At 42.0% G+C, this 26,573-nt stretch overlaps 1 protein-coding gene across 6 annotated transcripts in view; it reads right to left on the reverse strand.

Moving 5' to 3' along the window:
- Window positions 1-26,573, reverse strand: part of tex47 (testis expressed 47) — a 60,233-nt gene that overhangs the window by 30,609 nt on the left and 3,051 nt on the right. The window lies entirely within an intron of this gene.

Here is a 26,573-nt window from a genome sequence, read left to right on the forward strand (position 1 = left end):
AAACCATTCAATGCAACTTCAAGGGAGTGATTCTCAACAAATTATTGCACAGAGCAACAAAAGTTGATAATAGAACAGAAAGAATTTAAGAGACAACTTCATGCAGGACTGGCAGAAGTGCAACAGTGGATTCAGAATGGTAAGTCTAAAAACTGCCTGATGCGAATTGTTCAAATTCCAGCCTGTTTATTCAGTTTCTTCCAAAGCCTTGCCCTTTCCCTGTAAACTTGCCAAAGCTTACAGTCTTCTGCAAATTATTCTGCTGGTCAAACTCTCATGCTCAAACTCACAAATTTGTCAAAGGCCATCAATTAATAATTTCCTGATCCCAGGAGCTCTCTTCCTCTCCCTTCTACAGAAGCACGCTCCTTGAAACAAACATTTTTGATAAATCTTTTCAATCACATTTGGCTTGGCATGATTTTTTTCAGATACGTCCTCTTGCCATAACTTAGGATGCTATATACCACATGTACCTAATAAAGTGGCCACTGAGTTCATGGTCTTCTGCTGCTGTAACCCGTCCACTTCAAGGTTTGACATATTGTGCATTCAGAGATGCTCTTCTGTACACAACTGTTGTAACATGTGATTATTTGGCATGGGATCCAGGGAAGTTTGGCCAGGTGGATTCAGAATTGGCTTGCCTGCAGAAAGCAGAGGGTCGTGCTGGAGGGAGTACATTCAGATTGGAGGGTTGTGAGTAGTGGTGTCCCACAAGGATCAGTTCTGGGACCTCTACTTTTCGTGATTTTTATTAACGACCTGGATGTGGGGTAGAAGGGTGGGTTGGCAAATTTGCAGACGACACAAAGGTTGGTGGTGTTGTGGAGAGTGTTAAGGATTGTCGAAGATTGCAGAGAGACATTGATAGGATGCAGAAGTGGGCTGAGAAGTGGCAGATGGAGTTCAACCCAGAGAAGTGTGAGGCAGTATACTTTGGAAGGACAATCTCCAAGGCAGAGTACAAAGTAAATGTACTCTGATACTTGGGAGTGTGGAGGAGCAGAGGGACCTGGGGATACATGTTCACAGATCCCTGAAAGTTGCTTCACAGGTAGATAGGGTAGTTAAGAAAGCTTATGGAGTGTTAGCTTTCATAAGTCGAGGGACAGAAATTAAGAGTTGCGGGGTAATGATGCAGCTCTCTAAAACTCTGGTTAGGCCACACTTGGAGTACTATGTCCAATTCTGGTCGCCTCACTTTAGGAAGGATGTGGAAGCATTGGAAAAGGTACAGAGGAGACTTACCAGTGTTATGAACCCCATAACTGGGTCACTTACCAGCAAAGATAGAGAGGTCTGCTGAAGTCTGATGGTACCATTTTTAAACATTTTTATTTATAAAGGGGCACAAAAGTAAGGTTAATACAAACATTCAGATAATATACGTCGTCAATACTCAATCTAAAGCATGGGTATAGTAATAATCAACAATTCGAAGTAGCTCTATCGTTTGTCTAGGGATAAAACTATTGTCCGATGGAAATATAAAAAGTCTCGCCAGTTCATGAAGGCTTTTAGCCGTTTGAGGGACCGCTGGGTGTTCACGGGTTGGAAAGAGAAAATAAACTTGCCAGCCTGTTGGACTCAAATCGTGAAATTGGGAACGTGAGTTCCCCGTTGTCAGTTCGGAATCCTTTTCGGGGTTATCAGCCACTCGATTCCCTAGCTAGGGGAACCAAATCACACGTGGCTCCCGAACAGCTTCCCGTCCTTACGGGAGCGATGAGCGATGGTGTCTCCGTCTGGTGTGTCACTGGAGTACCGCCTCCTGCAGTCTCCATTTTATCATGGCTGGCAGATTTGTAAATGTCAATCAAGGTAGGGTGATACAATCCCCATCCCCACATTGCCCGAGGGTGTCCATGTCCCTGATAGCTGGCACGTACTATAGAGTTGCAATTCACACAGGTGCCTCTATGAACAATGGTCAAATCCGTTGCATTGTCTCTCATTTCCTGGGTCCAAGACCCGAATTAATAGCGATCTTGCGATTCTCCGGAAGGAGGGGGCTGGTCCCGCACCCTTCGGCTCCTCAGAGCTGTGGTACATTCATAACACCCCCTTTCTTCAAAGCGTTTTCACCAGCGGTGAAACGAAGTGGTACAGAGTCTTATAGGATTTTAGAATCTAACACAATACACAAGCTTTCCATGTCACTACAGAGCTATACAGTTATACATTTAATTCAGCATCTAAACAGGTAACGAGTATAGTGGCACTTCCTTTAATATTTTTTCTCTCTTGTACCTGACTAAAGGCTGGTAGCATCAGGTTTCAACTTAACAGGCAGGTTCCAAGGGGGTTGTCTTTGTTATTCACATGCTTTGTCAAAATCCCGTACAGCCAGTTTTCCTATTTAAAATGGCGCCCCCATTAACCATCACCTTTTTCTCGGTGAGTTTCTACGGGAGGAACTCGAGTAGTTTGGCAGGGTAAACTCCCGTCCACCTTATTCATAGGAGTTCTCGTATCAACACCGGATCCCAGACCTAATTCATTCCTACCCAATTCTTTAGTTTTAAGCAAGTTGCTATTTTTCTCTTCAGGACCCGTCATGCTATTAGTTTCCAATTTAAGATCTGCAAGTGATCCCGCTTTTTCCAGACAGCCTGTCAAGTGCTGCCTGTTCACTCCACATCCTTGAATAACAATAGCGTGTGGGGCCCCTGCGGCTCTCGACTTACTCTGTAAGCGAGCTGCCGGGTTTAAAATTTTTTCATTCGATTTGGGAACTACAAACTTTCCGTTCCCTTCAATAATAATGTTTATCCCCCCATGGTCGAGTTCCACTTTAAGGTTCACCACCCCTTCGTGTACAAACACCTGGGAACCCTCCCTTCCCCCAATTACCAGGGTTAACCCTGTCTTCACTGAACCCAGTCCATCTGACCCACAGGGACTGCATTCCTTTTCAACTGAATCAAATACCTCAGACTTTTTCTGAGCTCCATTACTAGGTTCAGTACCACGTGCATCCACATCTTGGACACACTCAAACGGGACATCTGCCTCTTCCAGGCTTTCAATACCCGTACCCTTTTCAAATTCTAAATTCCCCTGATCCTCCCAGTTCCTCTCTGGGCAACTCCCTTCCGGAGTAAACTCAACCCCGCGGGCTGAAACAACCTCATCTGCCAACCCAGCGGACCTCTCCAAGGTAATGGCATCCTTGTCATCTAGGACTGCCTTCATCTCATTATCGGGAACACCTTGATAACTCTCAACTTCTTCAAACAGGGCTGCCACCCCCGAAAGATCATCCATATCCAACTCTGGACCTTTTAACAGCTTTTTCCGTTTCTCATCTTTATTTCCTACCTCTAGGACCTTTCTCTTCGCTAAGGGAAGATCTATCTCCTCTCCCTTATCCCCTTTCATGTTACTATTCCTCATTTTACCACCCTCTAAACCCTCGTGGCACAGGGTCGGTAAAGACGTCTCGGCCAAATCAAAACTGGCCAATTTTAAACTGCTCCCGTTCTCAGCTGCCGATCTCGACAGGCTGCAAGTGACCGCGCATGCGGTATAGCTCGGGGACGCTATGGGCGGGGCCTCAACACGCACCGGTTGGCGGGTCATAGTCATGGTTGACCAAATCCTACCCCCGGCTAAATCGTTCCCAAGGAGGACGTCCACGTCAGTTCTCGGGAATTCTGATGGCACCCCTATTTCAACTGATCCATACACCAGCTCACAATCCAAAATGACCCTATGTAAGGACACCATTTCTGTCCATTTTCCTATTCCTCTTAGGGCTACCTCGCCCGTCTGAGGTCCGAATTGTAATACGTTACGGCTAATTAATGATAGCTCTGCCCCAATGTCTCTCCAAATCCGTACGGGAATTGGTGGGTCCCCCTCCCTCACAGACACGGTTCCGTGTGACAGATAAATCTCAGACCCCTCGCGCTCTCTGCTTACCCGGCACCCTCTTGCCGATTTTCTGATTGCCACTGCACACCCGATAGGGACCGCTGCTTTCCCTTTTTCTGGCTCCTTTCTCGGAGCAAAGCACCTAGATGCAATATGTCCTCCCTTCTCACAATTGAAACAGGTCAAGCCCGGAAATCTCGGGCTGCCTGGCCTTTCTCCCTCAACCTTACCACTAGCTCCCGGCGGGACCTCTGCCTCAGCCGGCGGACTTTCTCGGTTGTTCCCACGGTCTCTCGGGATACTTTTATTCGAGGGAAACTTTGTCTTGTGGGTTAGGGCATATTCATCTGCGAACCTAGCAATTTCCGAGATGGACTTATTCGGCTTCTCATTCAAATACATCCGGATATCCTCCGAAACACACCCTTTTAATTCCTCAATCAGAAATAACTCCCTGATACGCCCATAATCCCCGTCCACCTGTTCCACGGTGCACCAATGGTCCAACAGCACACCCTTCTCATGGGCTAGCTCGGTATACGTTTGATTCCACCCTTTTGGTAAATTTCTGAACCTTTGTCTATAAGCTTCAGGTACTAGCTCGTAACTCCGGAGAATGGCCTCCTTTACTTTGGCATAATTCTCCGCTTCCCCCTCCTCGATGTACAATGCCGCATATGCTCATTGTGCCTTCCCTTTTAACACACTTTGTAACAACGCCACCCACTGCTCTTTGGGCCACTTCTGATTTACTGCCACCTTTTCAAAAAGCAAAAAATAACTATCAACATCCGACTCTTCGAATGGAGGTACTACCCTCAACTCCCGACTAACATTAAACCTCTCTTCTCGATCTAACCCTGGATCTCTTCGCTCTTTCCTTAACTTCTCCATCTCCAAGTCATGTTCCCTCTGTTTCTCTTTCTCCTCATACTCTCTTTGCTTTTCAGCTCGGTCCTGCTCTCTCTCAGCCCGTTCCTTCTCGTTCTCGGCTGCTTCTAGCTCTTTTAGCTGAATTTCATGCTGTCTTTGCCTCTCAGCTTGGCCCTGCTCTTTTTTCACCTCTAACCCCTTTAGTTGGAGCTCCTGGTCTCGTTTCACCTCTAACTCCTTTAGGTGGAACGCCTGCTCCCTTTGTTTGTCGGCCCGTTCTTTCTCCTTCTCAGCTGCTTCCAGCTGCTTTATTTTAAATTCATGTTCCAACCTTAATTTCTCCAACTCTAACTGATCCGTCCCACTCGCTAGTACCTTTTCAAGGATATTTTCCAACTCCTCAGCTGCAAACACCTTCTTCCCAATGTAATAGTGAGTTATGACCCTTCGCACTTCCCGCTTTTTCATTGATGACCTCACCTCTGTGAGGCTTAACCCCTTCGCCAGATTTACCAAGTCTAATTTTGTAGCCGCCCCCAGAGTTAGGTCTTTCATAAATTCATCCACGTCCATCTTTGCTGGTTTCCCGTCTGGCTACCCGCGTACCAGATCCAAATTTTTTGACTTACAAACCCAATTCACTGACCTCCCAATTTGGTATCAAATCTCGAGACGAGGCCCCACGTTGTTATGAACCCCATAACTGAGTCACTTACCAGCACAGATAGAGAGATCCGCTGAAGTCTGATGGTACCATTTTTAAACGTTTTTATTTATAAAGAGGCACAAAAGTAAGGTTAATACAAACATTCAGATCATATACGTCGTCAATACTCAATCTAAAGCACGGGTATAGTAATAATCAACAATTCAAAGTAGCTCTATCGTTTGTCTAGGGGTAAAACTATTGTCCGATGGAAATATAAAAAGTCTCGCCAGTTCATGAAGGCTTTTAGCCGTTTGAGGGACCGCTGGGTGTTCACGGGTTGGAGAGAGAAAATAAACTTGCCAGCCTGTTGGACTCAAATCGTGAAATCGGGAACGTGAGTTCCCCGTTGTCAGTTCGGAATCCTTTTCGGGGTTATCAGCCACTCGATTCCCTAGCTAGGGGAACCAAATCACACGTGGCTCCCGAACAGCTTCCCGTCCTTACGGGAGCGATGAGCGATGGTGTCTCCGTCTGGTGTGTCACTGGAGTACCGCCTCCTGCAGTCTCCATTTTATCATGGCTGGCAGATTTGTAAATGTCAATCAAGGTAGGGTGATACAATCCCCATCCCCACATTGCCCGAGGGTGTCCATGTCCCTGATAGCTGGCACGTACTATAGAGTTGCAATTCACACAGGTGCCTCTAAGAACAATGGTCAAATCCGTTGCATTGTCTCTCATTTCCTGGGTCCAAGACCCGAATTAATAGCGATCTTGCGATTCTCCGGAAGGAGAGGGCTGGTCCCGCACCCTTCGGCCCCTCAGAGCTGTGGTACATTCATAACACCAGGATGTTGCCTGGTTTAGAGAGTATGCATTATGATCAGAGATTAAGAGAGCTAGGGCTTTACTCTCTGTAGAGAAGGAGGATGAGAGGAGACATGATAGAGGTATACAAGATATTGAGAGGAATAGATAGAGTGGACAGACAGCACCTCTTCCCCAGGGCACCACTGCTCAATACAAGAGGACATGGCTTTAAGGTAAGGGGTGGAAAGTTCAAGGGGGATATTAGAGGAAGGTTTTTTACTCAGAGTGGTTGGTGCATGGAATGCACTGCCTGAGTCAGTGGTGGAGGCAGATACACTAGTGAAATTTGAGAGACTACTAGACAGGTATATGGAGGAATTTAAGGTGGAGGGTTATATGGGAGGCAAGGTTTAAAGGTCGGCACAACATTGTGGGCCGAAGGGCCTATACTGTGCTGTATTGTTCTACATTCTATTTGAACTACTGTTGCCTTCCTGTCAGCTTGAACCAGTTTCCTCTGACCTCTCTCATTAACAAGGCACTTTTGCCAGAGAAATACTGTCCACTGGATGTATTTTTTAAATTTGTCTTTGCACCATTCTCTGTAAACTCCAGAGACTGTTGTGCATGACAATCCCAGATCAGCAGTTTCTGAGATACTCAAACCTCCCACCTGGCACCAACTATCATTCCACAGTCAAAGTCACTTAGATCACATTTCTTCCCTTTTCTGATGTTTGGTCTGAAAAACAACTGAACCATGTCTGTATGCTTTTACTCATTGAGTTGCTGCCATGTCATTGGTTGATTAGATATCTGCATGACCAAACAGGTGCTCAAGTGTACCTGACAAAGTGGCCAAAGAATTACTCAATTCTGAGTGATTTGTTCAAAGCCAATGTCATTTAGAAACACTTTAGAAAATAGATATAGGATCAATATATGGAAACTTCCAGGTTAGTCTATTTTTAGCACATTATCCCCCACTCTAGTAGATTGTCCATCTACTGTACTGTACAAAAGTCTTGGGCATATATACTGTATATAGCTAGGGTGCATAAGACTTTTGCACAGTGCTGTATTTGTCAACGTGGAGTGGAGAGCAAGTTTGTAAATCTGGTGGGAGCAAAAGATGTTGGGAATGGCAAAGGTGGAGCATCATGGGAGCAGTGTGGAACAGGTGGCAGAGAAGGATTGCCAGAGATGTGGGGGGTGGGGGTGGGGGGGGTTGCCATGGGTGCAGACACACCCATCCCTGAGACACCAGGCAAGGTCATTTGATTTCAAACAATTGGTTTATTGATCATTACAGACTGTCTCTCTGGTGTTTCCCACTCCGTCCCCTCTCCCTTCCCCTTTCCCAACCATGATCCCCCTCTCCCAAAGCCCTTCCCATTCCCAGTCCACAACAGAGAGCAAGATAAGAATCAGGTCTATCATCACTCGCATATGTCTTGATTTTTCTTTGGCAGCAGTACAGTGCAATACCTAAAATTACCATTGTTCTGTGTAAAAATCTTAGCTATATATATATATATTTCTGCTGGGGTGTGTTGAGTTGTTAGGTGCTTACTCTGTTCATAGCAAAAGGGTTTTACTGGAGGAAAACTTTAAAAAGTATAAAGATAAGGAACAACTCAATAGTATGGGGTAGTAACTTGGGTAAGGATAACTAGAGCTTGGCTGGAAGGGGTCAATCATACAAGTACACCCCCAATTCAAGTCATACAAAGACATAATTGAAGGTTGTTTTTTTAAAAATTAGAATTCAGACTGTTTTAGATCTTGTAATATGTAATGACAAAGTTATGTCCCTGAGGTTAGCTGCACAAATTGAATACAAGTAGTAAAGACGGTGGAAGGAATGCTTGCGTTCATTAGCCAGGGCGTGGAGTTCAGGAGTCAGAAAGTTTTGTCACAGTTTTATAAGATCCTAGTTAAGCCATGTTGGAGTATTGCAGTCAATTCTGGTCACCACGTTTTACAAAGAACGGGGAGGCTGTAAAAAAGGCGCAGAAGAGATTTACCCGGATGCTGCCTCGATTAGGGGGCATGTGCTGTGAGGAGAATTTGGACGAATTTAGTATGATTTCTCTGAAAGCTGAGAGGAAGTTTAGGCCGAGGTTTAAGAGAGGTGTAGATAGACAGCCGGTATATTTCCCAAAGGTTGAAATGTATAATTTTAGAATGCATGCATTTAAGATGAGAGGGGTAAATTCAATAGAGGTGTGCATCTTTTTTACACACAGACAATAGTGGGTGCTTGGAACGCAGTGCCAGGGTGTTAATGGAGGCAAGTACGATAGAAGCATTGAAGTGGTTTTTAATGAGCACATGGATATACAAAGAATGAGGACGGGTACGGATGTGTGTGCAAAAGTGACTACTTCAGTTAGATGTCTAATTCATAGTTTAATTAGTTCAGCACAGCATCATGTTCCTGTGCTGTACTGTTCTATATTCTTTAGGAAACAGAATAAAAATCTAAAACTTCAACCAGAACAAGACAAATTATGAAATCACATTTGAATTGGCTCCCATGAAAAGTTAAGGATAGAAATAGACCAAAGGAAAATACTCAAAATCAGATTTCTGCAAAGGAGGCATTGATAAAGTATAAATAGGCAAATTAAGACTTGGAAGAAACATAAGCAGGCTACAGATGCATGAAAATGATGAGCTAAAGTTTATACGAGCCCCTTGCTGATTGAAATTGAAGAAGCTCTAATGGGGAATAAAGAAATGGCAGGGAAGTTATGTAAGTATTTTGTGTCCCTCATCTCTAAGGAAGACACAGGAAACATCCAGGAAACTGTAGAGGAGAACAAGTCTAGACTGAATGATGTGCTCAAGGAAGTTATCTTTAGTTAAAAAATTATGCCTGTTCAAAGCATTTAAAACTTCGAAAATGGCTAGAGAAAATAAAGGATCCCTGAACACCTTTCAAGCACTGTGAGAAATTATACTGGAATTTCATGAATGTTTTGCCAGGTTCATACACTGTTTGTTTCCTCCAGGTTATATCAACTCCCTTTGATTCAGAATCAAAACAAACTGATCCCCTGACTATACTCATATTTGCTTTGTTAGATAACTAGAGCAAAGAGAATACTCCTAGACAGAAGTCAGTTATCACTCACTAGTAGCGTCTCCACCCAAACCCATACCTCCAAAACTTTGCCTCCATGGATGCTGTGCATCCTTCTGAGTTCTCCCAGCTGTTTATGTTTTTGCTCCAGATTTCATAATCTGCAGTTACTTGTGTCACCACTCACTAGAAGTACTTTCGGCTCTGAGTCAGCAAACATCCTTTCCCAGTCACACTCCACAGACAAAAACATAGAGCGAAATATCAATCCAACAGAAGGAACGGGGCACAATCTGAGGTTCCGTCTTTCGGACAGGTCCTTAAACCAAAATCCCTTTTGCCCTCTCAGGTGGACAAGGCATATTTTTATGAAGACTGGGTGAATTCTTTCAGTGTTGTGTCCAAGATTTCTTGCTCACTTACTTCAGCTCATCAGCCGTAATGGGTCATAGGCCGCAGACAGCAGCTCGGAGGAACCCTCCACCATGGGCCAGTCCTTCCAAGTTGTCCCCAGGTGTAGGGTCATAGGCGGCAGACAGCAGCTTGGAGGAACCCACCATCATGAGCCAGTCCTTCAAGTTGTCCCCAGGTGTAACCAATCTTAAGATCTTCCCCCCACCCAGAGATGAGACCATTGGAACTTCTGCCACCTTTTCGATTGTTCTGTTTTTTTTATGGGATAGGGCTGCTAGCCCCATGCCCCACCCTCCTCCTTTCACATCTGGGCTTAGGACCATCAATGGCAGAGTTATTTCTTACTCAACCAACAAGAAATTATTGGATCATCATCCCATTAATGTTCACAGAATGCCCCCCTGTCAAAGTTGGTTCAGCATTTCCTAAATTACACTGGTCTCCAAATACCCATAGGTTGTAGAAAATGTAAGACTATTAAGATAATATATAAATGCAAGATTTTGCTTCTTTCACATTTTTGTGAAGTCATTTGCTCTCAATATAATGATATTAGATCCTCAATTCCAGACTTCTAAAGTCTACTACACATTATACTTGTATTTTGAAACATACTAACACAAGCAGCTGAAGATGTATTTCTATCACAAAGCATATTATTAACACCATAAGATATAGGAGCAGAAATAATCCATTTGACCCAGAGTGTCAGATCTGCCATTTTATCATGGCTGATCCAGTTTTCCTCTCAGCCCCGCTCTCTTGCCTTCCCCCCTGTATCCCTTCATGCTCTGAACAATCAAGAGTCTATCAGCCTCTCCCTTAAATATACATTAAGACAGTCTCCACAGCTGCCCGTGGCAACAAATTTCATCACTCTTTGGCTAAAGAAATTCCTCCTCATCTCCTTTCTCATAGGCGCCCCTCTATTCTGAGCCTATGTCCTCTGGTCTTATACTCTCCCACCACTAGAAACGTGCTCTCCATATCTATCAAGGCCTTGCATCAATCAATAGGTTTCAATTAAGTCACCCTAATTCTTCCGAATTCCAGTGATTACATGCACAGAGCCACCAAACGCTCTTCATATGATAAGCCATTCAATCCTGGTATCATTTTTGTGAACCTCCTTTAAACCATCTCCATTTTCAGCACATCCTTTATAAAATAAAGGACCCAAAACTGCTCACAACATTACAAGTGAGGCCTCTTCAGTAAAAAAGTTGAGTATAAAGTCTCAACATTACACCCTTGATTTTATATTCTAGTCCTCTTAAAATGAATGCTAACATGTAATTTGCCTTCCGCACTACAAACTGCAAATTAAACTTTAGGGAATCCTGCACAAGGACTCCCAAGTCCCATTGCACCTCAGATTTTTGTATTTTCTCTCAGTTCAGAAAATAGTCAACCCTTTCATTTCTTCTACCAAAGTACACGACCACACACTTCCCAACACTGTATCCCATCTGCCAGTTCTTTCCCCATTCTCCTAATCTGTCTAAATCCCTCTGTGGCCTCTCTACTTTTTCAAAACTACCTGTCCCTCCACCTACCTTTGTATTGTCTGCAAACTTTCAAACAAAGCCACCAATTCAGTCATCCAAATCAATGACATATAATATAAAAAGAATTGGTCCCAATACAGACCCCTGTAGAACCATCAGTCATCGGCAGCCAACCAGAAAAGTCTCCGTTTACTCCCATTCTTTGCCTCTGTTTTATCCATACTAGAAAACTTCCTGTAATACCATGGGAGGCTTGTAGCTTGTTAAGCAGCCTCATATGTGGTACCTTGTCAAAGGTCTTCCGAAAATTCAAGTACACAATTTCAAACGATTCTCCTTTGTCTCTCCTGCTTGTTATTTCTTCAAAGAATTCCAACAGATTTATTAGGCAAGATTTTCCCTTGAGGAATCCGTGCTGACAATGGCCTGTTTTATCATGTGCATCCAAGTAATCCCAAACCACATCTTTAACAATCCACTCCAACACCTTCCCAATCACTGAGATCAAACCTATAATTTCTTTTCTTCTACCCCTCTCCCTTCTTGAAAAATGGAGTGACATTTACAATTTTCCAGTCTTTCAGAACCTAGTGATTCTTGAAAGACCATTACTAATGCCTCCATGATCTCTTCAGCCACCTCTTTCAGAACTCTGGGATGTACACCATCTGGTCCAGGTGACTTAACTACCTTCAGACCTTTCAGTCTCCCAAGAACCTTCTCTCTAGTAATGGTAACTTCACACATCTCATGACCCTTGACACCTGCAACTTCCACCATACTGCTGGTGCCTTCCATGGTGAAGGCTGATGTGAAATATTTATTCAGTCTGTCCACCTTTTCCTTGTCTCCCATTACTACCTCTCCAGCATTGTTTTCCAGCAGTCAGATATCCACTCTCGCCTCTCTTTTAGACTTTATGTATCAGAAGAAACTTTTGGTATCCTCTTTAATATTATTGACTAGCTTACTTTTGTATTCCAATTTTACCTTCTTGATGACTTTCTAGTTCTCTTCTTTTAGTATTTAAAAGCTTCCCAATCCTCTAACTTCCCACTAGTTTTTGCTCTGTTATATGCCCTCTCTTTGGTTATTATGTTGACTTTGACTTCTCTTCTTAGCCATGATTGCGTCATCTTGCCTTTAGAATACTTCTTCCTCTTTGGGAGGTATTTATCCTGTGCCTTCCAAGTTGCTTCCAAAAATTCCAGCCATTGTTGATCTGTCATCATCCCTGCCAGTGTTTTTTTCCAGTCAATTCTGGCCAACTGCTCTTTCATGGCGTTATAATTCCCTTTACTCCACTGTAATACTGATATATCTGAGTATTAAATAAGTAAATAATGCTGAGAACATGAATGCTGTTGACACAAAGGTTGGGGGTTTTGTGGATAGGCTGGAGGGTTGTCAGAGATTAAGCCGGACATCGACATGATGCAGAACTGGGCTGAGAAGTGGCAGATAGGCTTCAACCTGATGGTGTGGGGCCTAAGTTCAAAAGTTTAAAGTTCAAAGTAATATTTATTATCAGAATACCTACGTGTCACCATATAAACCCTGAGATTATTTTTTCTGCGGGCATATTTTGCAAACCTATAGAACAGTAAGTGTAAAGAGGATCAATGAACAACAAACTGTGTAAATGCAAATATAAATAAGTAGCAATAAATGATGAGGATGAAATAACAAGATAAAGAATCCTTAAAGTGAGACCATCGGTTGTGGGAACACCAGAAGTAGAATGAGTGTAGCTATCCTCTTTTGTTCAAGAGCTTGATGGTTGTGGAGTAGTTACTGGTCTTGAACCTGGTGGTGCATGTCCTGATGCACTTGTGCCTTCTACCTAATGGCAGCAGCGATTAAGGAGTATAGCCTGGGTGGGGAAGATCTTTGATGCTGCTTTTCTATAGCAACGTTTCATGTAGATGTGCTCCGTGGTTGTGAAGGCTTTACTCATGATGTACAGGACCAAATCCACTACCTTTTGTAGGATTTTCCGCTCAAAGGCATTGGTGTTCCCACACCAGGCTGTAATGCAGCCAGTCAGCACACTTTCCATCACATATTTAGAGAAGTGTACAGAAGGACTAGGGTGTATCCACTATGTTGTAGACTTATTCCTTGGCATTGGTGTTTAAATTCCAGGCCATGATGCAACCAGTCAAGAAACTCTCCACCGTGGACCTATAAAAGTTTGTCAAAGTTTTACATGACATGCTGAATCTGTGCAAACTCCCAAGAAAGTGCAGGTGCTGTCTTTGTGATGGCACTTGCATGCTGGTCCCAGGCTAGATCCTCTGATATGATAACACCAAGGAATTCAAAGTTGTTGACCCTCCTTATTACAAATTCCTCTGCTTCTGTTTAGACGCACAGTTATATTGACAATACACTTTCTCCTAAGTGATCATTAACTATAATTATGTATAATTCTAGCCAGTACAAGAGATTTGTAATACAGCTGGATTGGAGAATCAGAATCAGAATTAGGTTTAGATTTATTATCACTGACATAGGCATGAAATTTGCTGTTTTGCAGCAACAGTACAGTGTATTACAGAAAAAAAGTACCATGAGTTACAAAAAGACATATATATGTGTGTGTGTGTGTGTGTGTGTGTGTGTGTGTGTGTGTGTGTGTGTGTGTGTGTGTGTGTGTGTGTGTGTGTGTGTATTATATATATATATAGTAATAAATAAGCAGTGTAAAGGACCATATTGATTTGAATTTACATTATAATTCACCTTCGTCCCTTGAAGTCCTCCCAACTAAAGCTTGTCTGATGTTAAGCATCTATTTAATATACCTAAACTAATAGATTCTAACGGTTTAAATGATATTCTTTAGATAACTTCTCAACAACCAAATATGTTAATTACAGCCATAGTAATGATGGTAACTTTGTGTTAAGGAAAATCTTATCTTGAGGCTCACAGCTCAGAGAAATGCTTTAAGTTTTTTTATGGTTTGTAATAATGTCCCGATGATGTAGTATAAACAGGGTAGTAATGTGATTTTTATTTATCACAATAAATTGTGTCAGTTCCACGTTCCAAAATAGCACTAAATAAAACTTATTCCAGAGGGATCTTTATTTGACAGTTTAGATACAGTCCTCGTAACTGAGATAAAAATGAAGCTTGAAAGATTAGAAATCTAATTTTGACCTTGAAATAAAAATTAGCATGTCAAGATTTCCACAGCCTGGGATTTACAAAGCAAACTAAGTTCTCTTTGCACCCTTTTTCAGCGGACAACTTATAGGCTCTTGAGTTTAATTAAAATGTAGTGAACAAGATTAATTTGAAGTAGGAAGTATTCACTTGGAGTCAAGGGATATAATTAGAAGCACATTGATATTAGTGAAGGGTTGTTCCTGCTGGAGTTTATATGCCTCCTGGGCTTCACACTTTATTTTCAGTCGTATTTAACATATTTTCCCTTGGTCAGAAATATCCCCAATCTCCTTACTGTAAAAGTTTCCCTATAATGTCACAGGGACCATAGGGTTGCAAACCAATGTTTGATAAAAACAAATCGGAAACTAGCAATTCTTTTGACAGCGTACAATATACTGGAGGAACTTAAGGAGTCAGAGAGCACCTGTGGAGGGAAATGGATAGTCAACATTTTGTGTTGAGACCCTTCATCTGGGCCAGTACTTACAATCTCTTCTACAGTGCCTATAAATGTATTCACACCCCTTGGAAGTTTTCACGTTTTATTGTTTCACAACATTGAATCACAGTGGATTTAATTTGGCTTTTTTGACACTGATCAAAAAAAAACTCTTGTGTCAAAGTGAAAACAGATTTCTACAAAGTGATCTAAGTTAACTACAAATATAAAACACCAAGTAATTGATCGCATAAGTATTCATCCGCCCCCCCCCCCTTTTAATATGACATAGCAAATCATCACTGGTACAGCCAATTTGTTCAGAAGTCACATAATTTGTTAAATGTGGATCTGTTTTTGGAGACTGGTGTGCAGTCAAGGTATTTCAACTGATTATAGTAAAAATACTCCTGTATCTGAAAGGTTCAACAGCTGGTGAGTCAGTATCCTGGCAAAAACTACACCATGAAGACAAAAGAACTCTCCAAGCAACTCCATGAAATGGTCATTGAAAAGCACAAGTTAGGAGATGGATACGAAAAAATTTTCAAGTCGCTGAATATCCCTTGGAATACAGTTAAGTCAATCACCAAGAAAATGGCACAGCTGTAAATCTGCCTAGAGCAGGCCGTCCTCAAAAACTGAGTGACCCGTATGAGAAGGGGACTAGTGAGGCAGGCCACTAAGAGACGTATAACAACTCTGGAGGAGTTACAAACTTCAGTGGCTGAGATGGGAGGGTCTGCGCATACAACTACTGTTGCTCAGGTGCTTCACCAGTCACAGCTTTATGGGACAGTGGCAAATAGAAAGCCATTGTTGACAAAAATACACATGAAAACTTGGTTAGAGTATACCAGAAGCATGTGGGAGACTCTGAAGTCAACTGGAGGAGGGTTCTATGGCCTGATTAAACCAGGATTGAGCTTTTCAGCCATCAGACTAAATGCTATGTTTGGCATAAGCCAAACACGGTGCATCATCAAAATCACACCATCCCTACCATGAAACATGGTGGTGGCTGCATCATGCTGTGGGGATGCTTCACTGCAGCAGGCCCTGGAAGGCTTGTGAAGGTAGACGGTAAAATGAAGGCAGCAAAATACAGGGAAATCCTGGAGGAAAACCTGATGCAGTCTGCAAGAGGACTCCCACTTGGGAGAAGATTTGTATTCCAGCAAGACAATGACCCCAAGCATAAAGCCAAAGCTACACAGGAATGGCTTAAAAATCACAAAGTTAATGTCCTTGTCAGAGACCAGACCTCAATCCAATTGAGAATTTGTGACTGAACTTGAAAAGGGCTGTTCACTCACGATCCTCATGCAATTTGACAGAGCTTGAGCAGTTCTGTAAAGAAGAATGGTGAAAGATTACAGTGTCCAGATATGCAAAGCTGGTAAAGACCTATCCATGCAGACTCAAAGTTGTAATTGCTGCCAAAGTTGCATCTACTAGATACAGACTTGAAGGGGATTGAATACTTATGCAATCAATTATTTTGTGTTTTGTATTTGTAATTAATTTAGATCACTTTGTAGAGATCTGTTTTCACTTTGACATGAATGAGTCTTCTTCTGTTGATCAGTGTCAAAAAAGCCAAATTAAATCCACTGTGATTCAATGTTGTAAAACAATGAAACATGAAAACTTCCAAGGTGGAAGGAGGGGTGAATACTTTTTATAGGTACTGTATATCAAATCTTTTAGCAAAATTATACAATATGAATGATTTGTTCCTCACAATTATTTTCTTTCTTTAACAGATGGAAGCACAATTTATTATCATAATTAAAATATGATACATAGAAATGCATAGGAAATTCAAAAGCATTCTTTCTCTGTTACCTTACCTGGAAAGGTGCTGACATTCTTTGGAATCTCAGACTTAGAGCATATCTAATGTTTGAAATATTCATTCCTGATAGGTTAAAAGTAGTGACATCACTGTGATTTACAACAAAAGGATAATAAAAGCAATTTTATTCCCTATCTGATCTTGTTCTCACAACGTCAATGAACAGATTCAACTAATTGGCATAGATGTTTAACTTTAAATTCCTTCGTCACAGATGTCTGAGCATTTCTGAGATATTTGAGATATTCTGAGATAGTCCTTCTGGAGAACTCCCACACAAATTCATACTATTCGTACCCCACCCTGCTTGTTTTTACCTCCTTCTCAAGATCCACAAACCTGGCTATCGCAGTAGGCATACAGCATTCTCTCAGCCTGCTTCTGCCCCATTGAACTCATGTCCGCACACCTTGACTTAATTCTATCCCCCTTGGTTCAGTCCCTTCCCATCTACATCCGTGACTCTTCACGTGCTGGTCCTCATCATCAACAATTTCTTCTTCCGCTCCTCCCACTTTCTCCAAACTCAAAAGGTAGCCATGGGACCCAGCTACGCTTGCATTTTCATTGGCTATGTAGAGCAGTCAATGTTCCAAGCCTTCCCAGCCCTTCCTGCACTATATTGATAGCTGCATTGGTGATGTTTCATGCACCCACGCTGAGCTCGTCAATTGCATCAACTTTGCTCCCAACATCCACCCTGCTCTTAAATTCACTTGCTCCGTTTCTGACCTTTCTTTCCTTTCTCAATCTCTCTGTCTCCATCCCTGGAGACAAACTCTCTACCAACATCCATCATAAACCTACTGATTGCCACAGCTATCTTGATCTTGCCTCTTCCCACCCTGTCTCCTGTAAAAATGCTATTCACTTTTCTTAGTTCCTTTGTCTCCTCTGCATCTGTTCCCAGGGCGAGGCTTTCCTTTCAAGGACTTCAGCTATGTCCTCCTTCTTCAAAGAATGGGGTTTCCCTTCCTCCACCATTGTTGCTGTCCTCACCCCACATCTCTTCCATTTCCTGGACATCCACGCTCGCTCCATCTTTCTGACGCTTTAATAGTGATAGAGTTCCTCTTGTACTTACCTACCACCCCTTGAGCTTCCACATTCAACACATCATCCTCAGCAATTCCGCCATCTCCAAAGGGATCCTAGCACTAAACATATCTTTACTTCCCTCTCTCCACTGCTTTCCCCAGAGATCAATCCCTCCATGATTCCCTTGTCCATTCATCCCTGCCCATTAATTTCCCTCCCGGCACAAATCACTGCAAGTGACATAAATGCTACAGCTGGACGTTCACCTCCTCCCTCACCTCCATTCAGGGCCCCAAACAGCCCTTCCAGGTGAGACAACACTTCAACTACAAATCCATTGGGGTTGTCTACTGTATTCAGTGCTCCTGATGCAGCTTCCTCTCTATTAGTGAGACCCAAACTTAAATTGGGTGACCACTTCGTCGAGCATCTCTGCTCCATCCACCAAAAGCAGGGTTTCCCGGTGGCCAAGGATTTTAATTCTTGTCCCCATTCCCATTCCAACATGTCGATCTATGACCTCCTTCTCTTTTGCCATGATGAGACTACCCTCAGGTTGGAGGAGCAACACAGCATATTCCATCCGGGTCTCCTCCAACCTGATGGCAGGAACATCAATTTCCCCTACTGTTTTTCCCCTCCACCTGCCCTCTTCTTCTTTCTTCTTTTATTACCCACTCTGTTAGTTTTTGCATGCGGGAGAGGGGGTTTGGGGTTTGATGTCACTGTTACTGTTTTTTTTCCCTTGTGAGAGATATGTTAGTTTTTTGTGAGGGAGGGAGTGGGGGGTTTGGGGTTTGTGAGTTTTTGCTTCTTTTTCTATTTTGTGAAGGGGGGGTTATGTCTTTTCTTTCAATGACTCCCATGGCTTTTCTTATTTCATGGCTAGCTGAAGAAGACAAATCGCAGAGTTGTATACTGCAGACGTACTTTGATAATAAAATGAACCTTTGAATCTTTGGTCTCTTATCTCTTCTGCTCACCTGCCTATTGCCTCCCCCTGATCCTATCAGATTCCTTCTACTCCAGCCCCTTACATTTCCCACCCTCTTGGCCTCACCTATCAACTTCTAGCAAGTCCTCCTTTCCCCTCCCCCTCCACCTTTTTATTCTGACATCTTCCCTCCTCCTTTTGAGTCCTGAAGAACGGTCTTGGTCCGAAAGATCGACTGTTTATTCATTTCCATATTTGCTGCCTGACCTGCTCGGTTCCTCCAGTATTTTGTGTGTGTTCCTCTGGATTTCCAGCATCTGCAGAAACTCTGTCTTCATTATTTCCTTTAAATATTCGATTTCTAAATCTATAATATTTTTTCCTGTTGTGGGAGAAGAACCTGTTTAGTGGATTGATGTGAATGGTGTTGTTCCTTTTGACAGCCCCACTCGTACCTTCTGTGATTGACATAGAGTTGGTCATGAAATCCTAATACAGAAAGCAGAGGGCAGAGAATGTCTAAGGCCACCTATCAAAGAAATATCGATTGCTGACATTCTCTTTGCATTTGATTTTCTTCTGGTGCCAATTACAGCTGCTAATGCTGAAATTTGAATCTCGTTGCCATGCCATAACTGAGTAACTAAGTATTCCTCTATGGGACAAGAAGCAGCATCCATCATCGAGAACCCCCACCATCCAGGAAGGCCTCTCTTCTTGCTGCTGCCTTCGGAAAGGAGGTGCAGGAGCCTGACGTCCCACACTGCCAGGTTCAGGTACAGTTATTACCTGCAACCATCAGGCTTCTTAACCAGCGTTGATAACTTCACTCACCTCAACTATGTACTGACTCCACAACCTATTGGCTCACATTCAAGGCTCGACAACCCATGTTCTTAATACTATTTATTACTTACTTATTTACTACTTTTTTTTTGTATTTACACAGTTTGTCTTCTTTTACATATTGGTTGTTTGTCTTTGTGTGTAGCTTTTCATTGATTTTATTGTGTTTCTTTGTTTCTATCTGAGAATGCCCACAAGAAAATGAATCTCAGTGGCATATACATACTCGCTGTGAAATGGGGACACCTCTTTTTCTCTTATTAGGGAGAGAGAGCGTCTGTGGTACGTCGAATAACCGAGTGAACAAGTAGTCTTCAGGGTACAGCAAGTCTGTGTCTTTATGGATTCTTTGCTGCACACTTGAGTGCTCGGTGGAGGGTGCCGATGCTTTTTGGCTGGTGGGGGAGGTGGGTCATCGTCCTGTTGCTGTTTGTGCATGGCAGGAGGGAGCTGGGGGAGGGGATTTGGTTTTCTAACATTTAACTGCCATTCATTCTTTGGGGCATTCCTTCGTTTTTGTGGATGGTTGTGAAGAAAAAGAATTTCAGGATGTATATTGTATGCATTTCTCTGACATTAAATGTCCCTATTGAAACCTATTGAACTTTGATAATAAATTTACTTTAAGCTTTTGAACTTTAAATGTAATCGCACTCTTCATTAGAATAATGTTATTCACTGTATTTCACTGCCTTATAACAACAATGCACTTTTTTTTACTAATTGACATTGCCATTATAAAGTGACGTAAGTTAAAACAATTTCAAAAAATAAACTATTAAGTATTATTTAGGGTGTGTAAGGTTAGTGTTTAAGAATGAAACATTTCCCTATCTCCTTACAGTTGGTGTCACCAAAAACATTCCACATTAGATTGAGCTCAATTGAAATGTAGATAAAGCTCTTCCTCATACAAGTTCATTCCACTGTATTCATGTCATTCCAATCAAAGGATGTAAATTAACATTTAGTTAGCTGTTGGCTGCTCTAATTCTGCATTCATATGAACGGAAATTTTTCTCACACTTGGTGGATTCAAGTTTCTTATAGCTGCAACAGAGGAGGTTTCTCAACCCAAAGAATCCAATTATAGGTTGAGGTTGGAAGAAGTAAGAGGGGATAGGGTGCATACAGCATGTAGTTAAGTAGCACACACACGTGTGTGTGTGTGTGTGTGTGTGTGTGTGTGTGTGTGTGTGTGTGTGTGTGTGTGTGTGTGTGTGTGTGTGTGTGTGTGTGTGTGTGTGTGTGTGTGTGTGTGTGTGTGCGCGCGCGCGTAAAGTGAGAGTAATTGAAAGAGAAGTAATGGCTCACCTTGGCCTATCTGGTGAGCTATTATTTTCTTTCAGCATTCCTCACTTCTCACTTCTGAGCAATACCAACCAAAATACTCTCTGCTGGGCTCTTCCAGTGATAGAACTGGTAGCTTTGCTGACCCATGGCACACGGTACAACTTTCAGGTCTTGTCCTCGTATATCTGCTCCTCTGTGTCATAAAGAATCAAACAAGTAGCTCCCTCCTTCTCCCCTCCAGTCCCTTCTACTCAACAATAGTCATAAGTCAGTACTCCCAATGTCTGATTGCTATCAGAATAACAACTTAAAACTCTGGTACGCCTCTGAGAATGGTGAAAAGCAAAACGCCAGCAGTGACAATAAATTGCTCAAGTGCCAGCCAGAATAATGCAGACCCTGTTATAACATAAATTTTGAGGTGCAAATTATCTTAATGTCATTTCAATCTTACTTTACAACCTCTCCATACAAACCAAAGGGGAATTAATACAACTTGAGGCAGCGGGCAACAGTTTAAGACACCAAAACAGTATGAAAATCTATTTTTCTAGGCATGTGCTTTTTACTTCCTGGTATGAAAATGATTACCTAGTCGGCCTACTTGAAGATTTTACTTCATGCTTAGACATTCACAAATGAAACCGCTTCCTAAAAGATATCTGAAAACCAACAGTAAAAGTCACCTCTAGCAAAAGGAATCTGCTGCACAGGATAACACGCACAAATGCTGGAGGAACTCAGCAGGTTGGGCAGCATCAATGAAAAGGAATAAACTGTCGATGTTTCAGGCCCAGACCCTTCGTCAGTACACATTAGTTCCCCATTAGAGTTCTTTATAAAGAAGGAAAGAGCTTGCATTTGCTTTTGATTGTCATATGATGTTTAAAGTCCATTACAATAAATTAAGTAGTTTTGGATTGTAGTCAGTATTGAAATATGCTCAGTGGCCACTTTATTAGGTACAATTGTACACCTGCATGTTAATGCAAATATCTAATCAGCTAATCACATGGCACAAACTCAATGCATAAAAGCATGCAGACTTGGTCAAGAGATTCAGTTATTGTTTGGAACAAACATCAGAGTGGGGAAGAAATGCCATCTAAGTAACTTTGCACCATCTCAGATGGCAAGACCCTGCAGCGGATAGTGAGGTCAGCTGAGAAGATCATCGGGGTCTCTCTTCCCGCCATCACGGACATTTACAGTACATGCTGCATCCGCAAAGCAAACAGAATTATAAAGGACCCCACGCACCCCTCATACAAACTCTTCTCCCTCCTGCCATCTGGGAAAAGGTACCGAAGCATTCAGGCTCTCATGACCAGACTATGTAAATGTTTCTTCTCCCAAGCTATCAGACTCCTTAATACCCAGAACCTGGACTGACACCTGTAACACCATGGTCCTGAAAAACATTGTCTCATTTTTACTGTGTACTATACATAGCAGTTATGGTCAAAATAACAATAAAAGTCACTTGACTTAACTGTGGAATGATTGTTGGTCCCAGACCGGGTAGTTTGAGTATCTCAGAAACTGCTAATCTCCTGGGATTTTCACACACAGCAATCTCTCAAATTTACAGAGAGTGGTGTGAAAAACAAAAAACATCCAGTGAGTGGCAGTTCTGTGCGTGAAATTTTCTTATTAATCAGAGAGGTCAGAGGAGAATGGCCAGACTGGCTCAAGCTGACAGGAAAGCAACAGTAGCTCAAAGTTCAAAGTAAATTTATTACCAAAGCGCATATACCATCCTGAGATTCACTGTCTTGCGAGCATACTCAATAACTCCATAAAGTAATAACCATAACAGAATCGATGAAAGACTACATGAACTTGGGCGTTCAATCAGTGTTCAGAAGTGAACAAACTGTGTAAATGCAAAAATTAAAAAAAATAAATAAATAATAAATAGCAAGAACATGAGATGAAGAGTCCTTGAAAATGAGTCCACATTTCATGGCCAAAGAAATTGAGTGAGGTATCCCCTTTGGTTCGAGAGCTTGATGGTTGAGGGTTAATAACTGTTCCAGAACCTGATGGTGAGAGCTTTTAGGCTCTTGTACTTTCCTCCTGATTCTAAATAACCTTGTATTACAACAGTGGTGTGCAAAAGAGCATGTCTGGACACACAACATTTTGATCCTTGAAGTGGATGGCTGCAGCAGCAGAAGACCACAAACGTACACACAGTGGCCTCTTTATTAGGTACAGGAGGTACCACTGAGTGCATATTTGAATAGACAGGCCAAGAACCAAACTTGACAAACTTTAAAAGCAAAAACAAACAACTAGGGAAACACAACAGGTCAGGTCTCTAGCAGTCTATACTTTGCTCCGGATCCCAGCATCTGCATTCTCCTTTAAATGATTCTCCAAATCACTTGAAAGGTTGTGTGGCTAGAAATATGATCTCCTACTAACAATTCTAAAGCTCTGCATTACAAATCGAAACTTATTTCAAGATTTCAAGATTCAGGTTTATTTATCGCATGCACATTAAAACATACAGTGAAATGAACCATGTACATTAACAACCCCAACAACTCCAAAGGATGTGATGGGGGCGATACCATTTGTAAATAAAACAAAGATTCGAGTGATACAGAGAACCTCATTAGCAATGTACAGGGACAGCTACTTCAGACATCAGATGGGCTGGTCTAAAAACATCTGCGGTTCCCAATCATCACTAAAATATTCCATTTAATCCCTCGTCTCCAGAGTTATCCATGTCCAGATTTCCCTGGTACAAGAGCTTTTGACAATGGTTAATGCAATATTGTACCTTGGGATTTCTCACTGATAAAATACTTCAGCAGATCATTCAGTTTGAAAATGGATCTCTCAATAAATTCTCCCAAAGAAGTGTAAATGCCAGAAAAAGAGTACTGATACAATACTTCCTCAATTTAACTGTTATGTTACAACTTCCACTGTTTTTACCAAAATGCTAGTGTTTAGAGTGGAAAACATTTCTAATTTCAAAGATGGATTAGTATTTGTTTCGTTCTTTCCCTTACTATACTGGGCTAGAGTAAAACATACGGTGCTGTGTGCCTGCAGTTAAGAATGGGTCAGACTGGGTCAAAGGGTAGGTACTTCTCCTTATGAACCAAATTAGATTTTAGTTGATTTGTTAAGTTCTTGAAATTATCTTAATTTCAACTTTTATTTAACAATCTTATTTCAGGCCAACGGCTACTGTAGATAAAACTATTTGATCCAAAAACGCCACAGCAACTCTATCCTCGGAGAATCCAATGGATCTATTCGTCATCCATGGTAGTCATGGATAGATATGTCCCACAGAGGAAGAAGGTCTCATATGGCAGGGGTAGACAACCATGACTGACAAGCGAAGTTAAGGACTGCATAAAAGCCAAGCATAGTGCATATGAGGTCGCAAAAGTGAGTGGAAAGTCAGATGATCGTGAAGATTTAAAATCCAACAAAAAGCAACTAAAAAAGCTACAAGAAGGGAAAAGATGAAATATGAGGGCAGACTAGCCAATAATATAATGCAGGATACCAAAAGTTTTTTCAGTTATATAAAGAGTAAAAGGAAGTGAGAATTGATATTAGACCACGGGAAAATGATGCTGGTGAGGTAGTGATGGGGGACAATGAAGTATCAGATGAACATAATGGGTACTTTGCATCATTCTTCACTGTGGAAGACACTTGCAGTGTTCCAGAGGTCCCTGAGTGTCAGGGAGCAGGAGTGAGTGTCATTGCTATTAAAAAGGAAAAAGTGCTAGGCAAACTCAAACATCTTAAGCTGCATAAGTCACCTGGGCCAGGTGGAATACATCCGAGTCCTGAGAGAGGTTGCTGAAGAGATAACCAAAGCACTGGTCATGATCTTTCAAGAATCACTTGATTCTAGCATGGTTCCAGAGGACTGGAAGATTGTAAATGTCTTTCCACTCTTTAAGATGGGAGGGAGGCAAAAGAAGGGAAATTATAGGCCAGTTAACCTAACCTCCAGTGGTTGGTAAAGTGTTGGAGTCTATTATTAAGGATGAGACGTCAAGGTACTTGGAGACTAATGATAAAATAAGTCAAAGAATGGTTTTCTAAAGGGAAATCTTGCCTGACAAATCTGTTAGAGTTCTTTGAGGAAGTAACAAACAGGTGGACAAAAGAGAGGCAGTGGATATCATTTACTTGGATTTTCAGAAGATGTTTGATAAGATGCCACATATGAGGCTGCTTAACAAGATAAAATCCTATGGCATTACAGGAAAGATACTGGCATGGATAGCAAAATAGCTGATAGGCAGGAGGCAGCCAGTGGGAATAAAAGAGGCCTTTTCTGTTTGGCTGCCAGTGACTACTAGTGTTCCTCAGGGGTCAGTATTGGAACTACTACTTTTCACATTGTTTGTCAATGATTTGGATAATAGAATTGATGGCTTTGTGGCAAAGTTTGCCGATGATAAGAAGATAGGTGGAGGGGTAGGTAGTACTAACAAAGCAATGAGACTGCAACAGGATTTAGACAAATTGGAAGAATAGGCAAAGAAGTGGCAGATGCAATACAGTGTTGGGAAATGTATGACAATGCATTTTGATAGATGGAGCAATAGTACAGACTATTATCTAAATGAGAAGAAGGTTTAAACATCAAAGGTGCAGAGTTGCTTAGGAGTCCTTGTGCAAGACTCCCAGAAGGTCGATTTACAGGTTGAGTCTGTGGAAAAGAAGGCAAATGCATTGTTGGCATTCATTTCAAGAGGAATGGAATATAAAAGCAAGGAGATAATGTTGAGGTTTATAAGACAATAGTCAGGCTGCACTTAAGTGTATTGTCAACTGTTTTGAGCCCCATATCTCAAAAAGGATATGTTGTCATTGGAGAGAGTCCAGAGAAGGTTCACGAGAATGATTCCAGGAATGAAGGTGTTAAAATATGAGGAGCGTTTGACAGCTTTGGGCCTGTACACATTGGAATTTACAAGAATGCATGGGGATCTCATTGAAACCTACCGAATATTGAAAGGACTAGATGGGGTGGATGTGGAAAGGATGCTTCCTATGGTGGGGGTATCCAGAACTAGAGGGAGCAGCCTCAAAATTGAGGGATGACCTTTTAGAACAGAGGTAAGGAAATTGTTTTTTAGCCAGACAAGAGTAAATCTGTGGAACGTTCTGCCACAGACAGCAGTGGAGACCAAGTCCATGTGTTTATTTAAAGCAGAAGTTGATTGTTTCCTGACTGGACCGTGCATCAAAGGATATGGCAAGAAGGCAGGTTGAGTGGGATCTGAGAACGGCCATCATGGAATGGCAGAGATTCGATAGGCTGAATGGCCTAATTCTGCTCCTATGTCTTATGGTCTTATTGCCTTATGGACCTGAAGTAAATTTATTAAGTAAGCGCTGAAACCTAACTTGTCTCAGTCCTCTGGCCTCTCCCTGTATCTCCGCAAATTCATTCTTATCATTTCTCCTTAGAACACCCATACTAAACCAGCCTCCATTACCACAGGTGTCAGTGCATTCTAAACTCTAAGCACTCAGAGGGTAATTACTTTTTACTTTATATAACTTTTGATTCTTTTGCCAATCCCACCATCCTGTGTCCTTAGGTTTAAATCCTTCTGCCCATGGGAACAGTTAATACTTGCCTACATGTTTCAATATTTTAAATCGCTCTATCAGATCTCTTCACAAGTTCCTCCTTCTCAAAAGAACAGCCTGATGTTCTCTCGTCAATCCATATAACTAAAATCTTTCATTCCTGAAATTATGT

Source organism: Hemitrygon akajei, chromosome 22 (genome assembly GCF_048418815.1).
Source record: "Hemitrygon akajei chromosome 22, sHemAka1.3, whole genome shotgun sequence".
In the NCBI taxonomy this organism is placed as follows: domain Eukaryota; kingdom Metazoa; phylum Chordata; class Chondrichthyes; order Myliobatiformes; family Dasyatidae; genus Hemitrygon; species Hemitrygon akajei.